Below are 12328 nucleotides of genomic sequence, written 5' to 3'. Positions count from 1 at the left end.
TATCAACAAAACTGATCCTTCCTGGCCCCACATCACTTGATGTCCTTTGCCCATCCAAATTCTTTGTTCACCTAAAATTTAAGCTTCTCCTTTATTCTATTGTATTATGCCGTATTGTATTGTATTCTATCAGTCTTTTATATCATCCCTTGCCACCTTCCAAATTGACAAATGCAACAATAGATTTAGACAAATTAATATGCGCTAATGCTCATGGAAGAGGGTCTAGAAAAGTTCCTGACAGATCATGGGAGATTAATAAATGAGAAAACTAGGCTCTAATATTCCTTCACAGCTTCTCAGTAAGAGATATGCATCTAAATCATAATGATTTGAAAGAAATTTTTCTAATTATCTGGCTTAAATTATGGTACAAATAAATAAGATAAATTGATAAAAGTTTGATGCAAGAATGGAGGATGTGTATACTATCTGTTGAAAGAGTGTTTTGGGCATTCATGTTGGTGTCTTCCTGAGTAATTTGGTTTATGGAGAGATTGCACCTCCTTTATAATTGTACTTTTCATATTGGAAACACATTGGACTGAGTATTTTTAATAACCTATGTCAGTAGATATGTAATTTTATATTTAATTTCTTTAAGAATATAAACAAAGAAGTTCCTGCTTAAAATACACTGAATACAAGAAAACGTGTAACCAATATGGGTAACTATGACCAGCCAATCAGCTTTAGGTCGTATATAAAAATGTTGACTAGAGAAAGGACTCTTAATAGATGAGTAACATTTAGCTTTGTTTCCATATGTAAATATTTTGACCTAATTTGTGTCTGTCTGTCTAGCTATCTATATACCTATCTATCTAAAAAAAAGCCTTAACTAGATACTGAATTTAGAATGTCCACTACATGCATCTAATTTAAGTGAAAAGAAAAATAAAGTCTCCTCATTGATTACATACACATTTATAAAATTTTTTATTTGATAAACAAGTATTAAATAGTCCTCTATATTTTACTTATGTAGACTCAAAGAGATTTAAGTTTTTTAATAAGTGTTTCTTTAAACAAAAGAGAGATATATAGTTAAACTAGAAAGTTCATATTCATTTTCAAATACTTTGGAATCTCTGTGAATACTTTCAAACTTCTATCAATTTTAATTTACACAAAATTGAAGAATTTTCAAAAAAGGAAGCATTTTTTTTTACTTAGCAGGTTGTATCAATTAAATTTTGAGCAGTGTGCCTACATTACATCTAATTGTAGTCAACTTACCTCGGAGAGAAATCAGAACTGTCGGATAACCTGTATTTTTCTGAGACTTGAGGAAGATGGAAATGGTCTATGAGGTTGAGGGGATCAGGTGTGATCCATCCACCCTGAAACCTCCACGTAATGAACAGTTATGAGAGCTTGAGCCCATTTTATCTCAGGGAGTAATCCAAAGCCAGATTTGATAAAGTCCATCTTGTCACCAATAATTTCTTTCACCTATGATTTTAAGCAGTTTATATATGAACCCCCAAAACATTTAATTCAATCGCTCTTATCCTTAACCACATCGCCTTGCACTCTTACACAGAATATAATAATTTTCTTGAATGTCACTCTGTATATCTTCATAGATATAATTTACGTGATCTTGCTAATGAACAAGTGCTGGCAAGGTTTATAAGACAAGAGGATGCTCTTACAATAGAATCCTACGGCAAGTGTTGGAATGTTTAAATTTAGAGCAAGTTCAAAATCTAAGTACCAATGTTTAAAGGGAAAGTTTGATATACCACTTTTCCCCCTTGTAAACATTTCTGTTAATTACTTGGAGTTTGAAAAAACCTCACTTCATCCCGGCAGTTCCCTAGAGCTAACATTCCGTGGCTGGGTTTAGTAATTGTGGCAGAATGCCAATTACACTGCATGATGAGTGAAATATCTGCTACAACTGTCACAAAGCGACAAAAGTCACAGAAAACATTTAAAAGCCAGAGGCTTAGAATTAGGCTTCTCACTGAATATATAAACAAGACTTTATGTCTCAAACTTATCTATCACAATAAGAAATACGTTCCCATATTAAAAACTACCAAAAATTATCTTATTTCATTACTTGATCTTCTCTGGTATTTCATGATCAGTGCACAAAGGAATAGAGAACACACTGAAAAAGAAAGTTGCCTCAATTATTATTGTTGTTTGTAGAATTAGTAATGTAAGAATAGCTTTTCAGTGTTCTTGAAATGCATGAATTAGTGTGTACAGCTAGGTATATATAATAGATCATGTACAAATTATTTACCTAAGGAGCATTTGGTAACAATCTTAAACATTTTTGAAGTGGGTTAGGGAAGGGGCAGGAAAATTTCGATGATAATTGGAAGATGTTGAAAGAGCATATTATTTATTGCCTAAAGCACTGAAAATCACAGAATTTCCCATTATGTATTTGTTTGGAGAAAATAATCATGTATTTTGACTTCATTTTTTTATAACATTAGCTACTTTGATATAAAACCTATTTATACTCAAAGACCTACAAATGTGGGATTCCTTCTTATGTGTCTTATTTTTGTGGGGGGAGAACATAAATAATCCTGACAGGCTTATCGTTCTTTCTCGGAGGAAATTGCACATGGACCCTTCAACATGTTTTAGCCTCTACTCCAAAATAATAATAATAAGAAGAATATATATAGACACACACCTGTGTTTTTGTGTGTGCAACTTCTAATTTAAATTGACAATATAAATTCCACTGAAAGATTATTTAAATCTGTAATTTTTCACAATAATAGGTCTAAATTGTAACTATTTTCTTTTATGTGTGTGAGCCATGTTTTGTAAAGAGATACATTTCTGAAGAGATACATAAATCCAAGGAAATAAAATAAAAATTGTACAGAAAAAATAAAACAACCATTGGGAAAATGCTTTTATATTGCTAAACACACAGGAAAAAAGACTATAAGAAAAGGGGATAGAATTTGCTAAATAAAAAGTGAGACAAAATATTCAAGATACATTCAAAAAAGTAGAAACCATTATGCAAAATATAAAACAAAAATATCGTGAGTGTGTAGAGACGAGAAATAGGAAGCAAATCAAAGAGCTGATAAAATGATAGTTATGTATAAGAATTTAGAATGGTTTCTAAATGCCACCTCACACAATAAGTATCATCCTTAATCCGGTCTCCAGCGCAAAGCTTTCATTTCTGGCAACAAACCATGATGATGACCATTAGAACAGCAACCATGGAAACTACATTGTGAAGTCTCGTACAGTTCTAAAAGTTTTCATGCCTTAATTCATTAAAAACCCCATTCAATTTTTTCCATAACCCTATGATGTGAATGCTGTTGTCATTACGATTTTATCTTTGATGACATTCAAGCCCAGACTTAAGGAACTGTCCAAGGTCATGAGCAGAATGCTAGAGCTCAGATTTGCATTTTGGTGATCCATACGTTGCATGGATTGTGACTTTCTCAGATTAGCAGGGTTACTGGTGTATACTCTCATATCGGTATAATGTGATCCCATGTGGTTATGTCCAACTTCTGAAAGCAAAATTATATTCATAGTACAAATGTAGTCTATCTTTTGTTTTTTATAACAACAATTCACAAACATCAAGCCCTGAGAACACTTGGATAAAAATTGACTGCAGGAAAAGGAAGACAAAAATCAAAAGTAAATTAAAAATTGATTGATTTCTGTTTTCTGAACTTGAGATTTATCTTTTGCATCATGTTCTCTGTCCTATTCATTCAGTAAACATTGACTTTGCTCTTACCCTGAGCCAGAGACTGGCAGTAGAATAAGTTTCATATTCCCTATATTCTAAGTAGACTGTGTATTCCACCACCACCACCCAGTTTTAAGAGGATAAAGTGTCATTAACTATTTAAACTAATAGGGGCTGAGTGTAATTCAGTTTGATTTCAGACACAAAACTCTTAAATGCAAGGCTTTATTGCTTAAAACCAGGAGTGAGACTGAAGTATGCAACGCCAGCAGTAAAGCGCTGTACACTTAATTCATTGAGGGAGACCTCCCTTTGGCTTGGAAATTTTTACTACCCAGTGAAAATAGCAATTTTATGTTAATTTATATAAAATGTGCAAAAGCTCTAAGTATATTAGTTAGTCTTAACAAGTAAAATGATTTCTGGTTTTTAGATCTGAGAAAACTTTCTTCAGTGGGCCCTTATAAAGAAGATTTTATAGAATATAATGTAAAATATAGTCAGCAATTTTTGTGAAGTATACACAAGAAATTTTATTAAACAGTTTCTTATAAGCCTTTCACTGTATCTGGAACAAAATAAAAATACTTCCACTCTGTAGTCATTGTAATCGTTTTTAGTATTATAGATTTTTCTTTTATACTTAGTAATTAGTTTTATACTAACAATAAGAGCATTCATTCCTGTTAACTTAGCACCTGTGGCACATACTATAACACAAACTTTGAATATATTTTCATTTAATTCTCAATACCTCCAAAATAATATGGATACCAACAATACATTCTCTTATAGAGAAGGAAATTAACACTTAGAAAAGTTTAAGCATATTGCATAAAGTCACATAGCAAGGAAGTGACAAGCTGAGGTTCTCTCATTGGATGAGCAGATAGGTAGATGATAGATAGATAGAAAGTCATAGAGATAAAAAGATGTCAACTGGGGATGTAGTCATCTAGGGACTTGATTAGGATGGATGCTTCAAGATGGTTTACTCACATTGGACACTCTCTTCCAAAGGCAATAGGGAAGCTGGATTCAGGGCCCTAGGAGGTATGGATTCCTATCTCCATGTAGTACTAGGGCCTTGTTTCTCCACATGGCCGCCCAATGTGGTTTTTCTACATGGTCTCTTCAGTGTGAGAATTGGCTTTCTTACACAGCAGCTCAGAACTCCCAAAATGACTAAAAGGGAAGCTTTCTGGCTTTCTTAAAGTGTAAACCCACAACTATTATAGTGGCTTTTTTACATATTATACTGTGTACAAGAATCACACGGCCGAATCTCGATTCAATGTGAGAGAGTCTACACAAAGATTTGAATACTGGGAAATATGATTCATTGTTGGTCATCTTTGAGAGTAGCTACCAAAAAATACCAGCCCAGACAAGAAAGGGGAAGCGAGAAATAGAATCGATCTGAAAAAGCAGCAATGATACATTCCCAGGGAGACAAGATACGATGAAATGGGGAGGCAAAATTTATTGGGGGCCAGTATTTTAATAATAGCTACATTAACCTTTTCATAATAAGTTGCTTCAAAATATCTTCTAAATACCATTTCGATTTATTGCCTCACGAGTAAGTTTGAAGTATATTATTAAATTTCCAAAAATGTGAGATTGGTTATATGTCTTTATTTTCATTGTATTAGAAAGACAAATAGCAATAAATTGTAGTACTTGTAGTAATAGTAGTGATGGAGATAGTGGTAGTAACAGTAGTAGTTTCTAGCTCAACTGCATGATAGTCAGAATATGTAGTCTTTATCATTTGAGTTCTTTTAAATTTGTTGAGACGATTTATCATCCAGCTTTATGGTCAATTTCAGTGTGAGAGTTTCATGTGCACTGTAAAGAGTATATCCTCTGCCATTGTTAAGTGCAATGCTATGTCGTCAATTAAGCCAAATATCAAATTGAAGCTGTTAAAACCTTCTATTGACTTGCTGACAATTTTTGTTTTTTTCTATCAATTACTGAAAGACGTATTAAAGTTTTGTCTTTTCCCTTTTTAGTTCTCTCAATTTTTGCTTTATATTTTGAGGCTGTATTGCTATGTTTATACAAATGTATTAATTTTATATCTCCCTAGTGAATTAAAATTTTTATCACTAAAATATTCACCTTTCATGAAATACATCTTAAAGTTGATTTTGTCTAATATTAATATAACAGTTTTCTTTGGGTTAGTTTTTGCATGAGTACCTTTTCCATCCTTACTTTCAAACATTTTATTCATTACAGTGTGTTTCTTATAAGCAGCATGGATTTTTTTTTTTTTTTCATCTGAATGATCCTTGCTTTTCCTCAATTTGTGTTCCTTGGCTACATACATTTATGGCTTCTAATGTGTTCCAACCAAGATTCTGAACCAAACTACCGATTCCATTCCCCAGGTTCAACCCTAGGGGTAATATTGAAGGAAACAAGAGGATACTCTAGTCTAGGATGTCACCAGGTGACAAGAGAAAGGACTTTGATCTTGTGCATATTTGGATGGTAACTGTGGCGTAGGGCAGGAAGAAATCAGACATGAATGAGTGAGACAGTAAAAATGAAGAAGCAAACAGTTATCCTCTTGCATCTCTCCCATCATTAATTTGGAAGAAACAGCATCTGGCCCTGCACCTGACTTTTCCTAGACCTGTTCCTGAGGCTTCAGTAACAATATCAGTGCAGAATCCCTGTGCTTGTGGGCAGTTGAGAAAATGATGGTGACTAACTGGGTCCTGGATGTTGCTTTCCACCATGTACAAACCTCCAGCCTAGTAAAAGTAATCTGAAGACAATCAGTGCCAATGTTGCTTTTTCCTCATTAGCAAAGGATGAAGCTTTGACCTGGTAAAATGCTTTGTGGGGTGAGGAAATGATTGACTGTGATTTTATGGTGCTTGGGGGTCTTCAAATTAGAGTTGTGTTCTCCCTACCACTAAATTAATAGGCTGTCCCAAGCACTGGGTGTTGGCTTTCATCAAATATATATTGGCTGAGAGAATAGCTGATATCTCCAGGGGGCACTGAGCTCCAGACTAAAGTGACAAGTTATATTCTTCGCACAGTTATTTCAAAGGAAACGCAAGCGCACACACACGACTAAGGAGTCTATCAAAATCAGAATTACCAGAACTGAAAAGTCAAGGATTTAAAATTAGAGAAGTAAACATATTAGAAGAGCTAAGGGAATATTAGCATATGAAATAACAACCTGAAACATAAACATTACCAATTAGAAGAATAAGAAATGACCATTCCTCATCAGAAGTATTTTTGCATTATGTTATGTTTCAATGTCATTTTCCCCTCTTACTAGCTTTTGTATCTTTGATAAATTGCTACTTTGTATTTCAATTTCTTCATATAAAGTGAAGATAATAGTGCTTACATCATAGATTTATTTTGAAAACTAGATTACTTAGTATGCATAAAACTTTTCCTGATATTCATGACATGTAGTAGGATCTATAAAAATTTTATGTCTTATTGCTATCATTATTGTTTAGTTAAGTCTAGTGACTAAGAAAAACAAGATTCATATAATAAATAAATGGATATGTATAAAATATTAGAAAATGAATATGCTTATAAAAGGATGTATAATAGATAAGGAAAACTAAAGATTTATTAGGCTATAAAGAGAAAGATTTGTATTTTATTTTTCTGACCATAATGCAATAAAGTGATATATCAATTTTTAATAGATAAATAAATCCCAAGCCATTTAAATTTTAGGAAAATACTTCTTCATTACTCATAGACAAAAGAGCAATTAGAATAGAAATGTAAACACTAAGAACTGATTATAATTAAAATATATATCAGAACCTGTAACATTCAATTCAAGCAGCAAAATGATTTGTGTAGACTTCATCCTTGTATTAGTAATTAAAGGTGAAAATAAATGAGCTATGTTTCCATTTTAAGAGAGAGAGAGAGAATGTACTCATTTTACCATAAAGATGAGGAGAGTTTGAAAGTATAAGGAGGGGCAAAAGATGTACCATGAAAACACTAAGCATAAGAAAGCTGGTACAGCTATTAATAATAGATGAGGCAGATGGACACAATTGAGAGTGACAAAATAGCCATTTCATAAGAATTCAAAACAATCACAATATGTATAGACCTATTAAAAGTGCTTTAAAATATATGAAGCAAAAATTGACAGAACTAAAGGAAAAATAGACAAATTCTAATACTACAGCAAGATTTAGCTAGAAATTTTTAACAATTAGTAATGGCTGTGTGTTGGCTAGAGTGAAAGTGTGCAGCCCCTGTAGGCCATCTTACAGACTTTTTTTCTAGGAACATAGGGCAGATTATGAAATATCCTGAGAAAGTGTCTTCTGAGGTGCTGGCTAGTGGAGGGCAACAGCAGCCACTGCTTAAACTCTATCCAGGTCCGTTTCCCCTCTCTTCCTACAGAAAGACTGCTTTACTCTGTAGGGGGAAAGGCAGGAGAACTGTAGCCTGAAGACCCTCCTAGAAACCCACTGTATCTAGGAGAAAATAGCAGCCACTACCAGAGCCCCGCTTCAACCCATGACTCCATCCCCACTCCCACCATCTGCCTTGTATGGGAAAAGGTAGAAAAGAGAAAACTCAAAATGGATACTAAATCTAAAAGTAAAGTGTAAAACTATAAGAGTTTTAGAAGAAAACATAGTAAAAAATTCACGTGACATTGTTTGGCAATGAGATTTTAGATATGACACCAAAATTATCTCATATAGAAGAAAAGCTTAAATTAGATTTGCTCAAAATTAAAAATGTTTGCACTGCAAGAGACACTGTTAAGAGAATAAAAAGGCAAGCCATGGAGTCAGAAAAATATGTTTGCAAATCATGTCTGATAAAAACATTGTATTCAGAATATATAAAGATCTCTCAAATCTCAGTAAGAAAATATGTATAATTTTGAGTGAAGAAGACAAGTCCTAGACTAAGTAAATCCTGACGTCCATTTTGTAAAATTAACAAGCAATCAATTGTAAATAATATGTCGTTTATACATGTACATATGCGTGTGACAACACATACAAAAAAGCAGTGGAATGACAAACATAAAAAGTTAACAGGTAGAGTGAAAACATAGATGTATCTAAGTTACTGAAAATTATCTAGTTATTGTTTTGAGTGGTAGGTTCATAACTGATGATAAGATTTTAAAATAAATATAAGAATAAGTCAAATATAATAGGGATATATGTAAACCAATAGTGCTAAGTACATCACTGCGATGGTGTGAATGTTTGTGTTCTCCAAAATTTCACATTTGGAACTCTTACACTCAATGTGATGATGTTACAGAGATAGGGCCTTTGAGAGACGATCGGGTCATGACGATGGGGACTTCGTGGATGGAATTAATGCTCCTGTAAAAGAGACCCCACAGAACTCCCTAGCCCCTCCCACCGATTGAGGGCATAGCAAAAAGGTACCGTCTAGGAATTTAGTCCACACCAAATGCTGAATCTCCTGGCCTCATAATCTTGGATTTCCCATCCTCCAGGAATGTAAGAAATACATTTTTTTGTGTGTATAAGCCACCTGGCCTATGGTATTTTGTTATAGCAGCCCGAACAGGCTAAGACACTTATAATAGAAAATAAGTTTAAAACAATAGACCTTAAATAAGGATGGAAAAATAAATTGGAGTACACTTTAAAAAATAGAATACAGTTTTACCACTAAAAAGAAACAAATGTGCATGTAGCAATATAAATGAATCTCACGAACACAGTATTATGTGAGAAAAGAAAGCCCAGAAGAATGTCTACTGTAGTGTGTATGTATGCTGTAGTTATAATACTATTTATTAAAGTTTAAAACAAGTAATATAATATTATGGATACATATTATGAATATATGCCATAAATATAAAAAAAGAAAATAATGTAAATAATCTTTGAAACTAACAAGATTGGTTATCTCTTTTAGGGTTGAGGGTGGGAAAGAGAGTAATGGAATTGAGAAAGCATGTGTAGAAGACTCAATTTTATAGATAAGATATGTTATTTCTTAAACTGAGTAGTGAGTATGTAGGTATTTTTTGTCTTCCATAGGTAATAATTTCTTGTTAGTTGAAATAGTACTTTTCTGAATTATGAAAGCATATATATATATATATATATATATATGAGAGAGAGAGACATAAAGAAACAAAGAGACATTCTTAGAAAGTAGACATGTATAATTCCATTTGCCACTATTGGAATTATTATAAACATTCAAAATTAATATCAAGGAAAGGAAACATTAAGGCAATAAATGAGGTAAAAGGTTACATACAGCTAATTATTAAAGTAGCTAGTTTCATAAGATATCTCACTTTGCATTTAATATTCATAATAAATTTGTGTGATAGGTATTTTATTTCCCTCTTTACAGATGCAGAACTTGAATTCATCCAAATTAAGCAATGTTCCTCTGGGCTGCAACTCCTGCATTTTCCTGGATGCTTGCTTCACAGATGTGGAGGATCTGTCCAGTGGAGTGGCTGTGGGCACAGTGATTTCCTGGCTGTGGAAATATAAGGCAGAATTTCAGCCATGAGGACATGAATGAGGAGAAAGATCAAGAAAGGACTTTGGGTTTGCCGGTAAGAGTTTGGTGACTTTTAAAGGAAGAATTTTTATATAAAAGTGGGGCTAAATTGTCCTGAGAAAAATAAGGCAACAACTAAACATTACTAGTTTATTTTTGTCTCCTTAAATTTAGCTTTGTGTTTGGCATTTTTTCGCCTTTTCAAGATCTTCTGCAGAGATGAACACCATTAAGCCAAATATTATTTTCTCTCTCTATCCACGGGATGCTCAGCTTCCTTAACTTTGGAAAAACTAAAACTACTAGTTACAACATTTCCCAGATATGTAATGTGGCCTCCAAGGAGTTACATGCCTTTGGATGTTTTTATAGTTGTTAACAAAGAAGGGCTCCCTCACAGAAACGTGAACTGACTCCCTGATGGACGCTGTTTAGATACCGCTTTAAAGAAAGCATTTGTTCCTTGCTGATCGGAAATTTTGTTCTTTCAGCACCTCTAGCAGCAAAAAGTATCCAGGAGTAAAATACAACTAGAGCTGGAACTAACTTCCACTCATTCATCATTGTCACTGCACGAATTAGGAGCCAGCAGACCATTTCTCTCACTTTACTTCAGCTCCTTTTCAGAATGAGGTAAGGTTTGCAATGCTCACATATGATAGTTCTTTCTTCTAACCTATTATTTAGAGAGCAATCAATTTTCATCTGTGTCACTCCATAAACTCTTGAGCTTCTCAAAAAGAAACTCAATTCTGATTGGCATTTATGTATAAATATTCACATGCATGTTAACAGAACATATATTTGCTTATCACTTTCTTATCACCACATGGCTGTGGCGCTTTTATTGGGTGCATGTTAACTTCTCTAAAACTTGAAAGAGCTCTCCTCTTCTCTCATTCAAATAATAGTATTCTAAATAAGCTCGTTTTTAAGGATGTTAAATGAAAAGAGTCATATTTTCCACATTCCAAAGCTTTTATTAAAATATTTTAATGATGATGCATGAAATGATTATATGTCTACTGAACTCCCAATAGAATAACTGGTCACATCATCATAGAAGGGAAGTTTTTTCTTAAAGCAGATTGTATTACATCAATTTATTCTCTTTCAAGGGTTACAAGCATTAACCTTTGGAATGACCATTACCCCTTAATTGCCATTCTTATACTATACAATGTATCATTAGCCTTTGTCGACTGTGTCATTAAAAACGACAATCATAATATTCAGTAAATTATAACACTGTAACAAGTCAGGATCATCTTTTTAGTCCCCTAACAGTCACGAATTAACCGTGGGCTTGTGTCAAAAGATAAAATGAAGCTTTGTTGCAAGCAAATATTTTTCACCTGTTTAGCCTATCACAAATAGAGAGTTATACACCCACACAATTTATAAAGTCACAAAACATGATCATATCTTAACCTTTGGCGGGATTTCTAAGGTACTCTGTGTAAGGGAATCATGGCAGAAATATGGGTTCCTATAAAATGTACTTTAATGATATGCAAACCTTTGGTGTTTTTTAATATAAAATCTAGGATATGGATGTGAGATCATATAGGAAGAATCCCTGGATTATTCACTGTATAAAAGTCAACTTCTCCAATGTGAACAAGTGGAACCAGCACGACAAAATTGTTCAAAAGTGTTGGGGCATCAAAATACGTAGATATAGATACATAGATACACTAGGATTTTAAACTCCAAAAATAGGTCATTATAACCCTTGTGAACTGATGGTTATAATATAAGAAAAGATATATTTGTAAACATTTTCAATGTCAAGAGGTATAGAACTTACTAATATTTTTGCAGATTAATTTTCACACACAATTTAACAGAGGGATTCATGATGCCTAGTGTTGAATTAGATGTTTTGTATAATGCACATCGTTTGGCATAAGTATTTAAAGTGTTCGATATAAATATTTTAAAATAATATTCTTTTTTTTAAGGAAGACTAGCCCTGAGATAACATCTGCCAATCCTCCTCTTTTGGCTGAGGAAGACTGGCTCTGAGCTAACATCCGTGCCCATCTTCCTCTACTTTATACGTGGGACGCC

This window comes from Equus asinus, chromosome 11, assembly GCF_041296235.1.
Source record: "Equus asinus isolate D_3611 breed Donkey chromosome 11, EquAss-T2T_v2, whole genome shotgun sequence".
Lineage (NCBI taxonomy): Eukaryota > Metazoa > Chordata > Mammalia > Perissodactyla > Equidae > Equus > Equus asinus.
The sequence above is the reverse complement of the archived record's forward strand: the minus strand, read 5'-3'. Positions refer to the sequence as shown.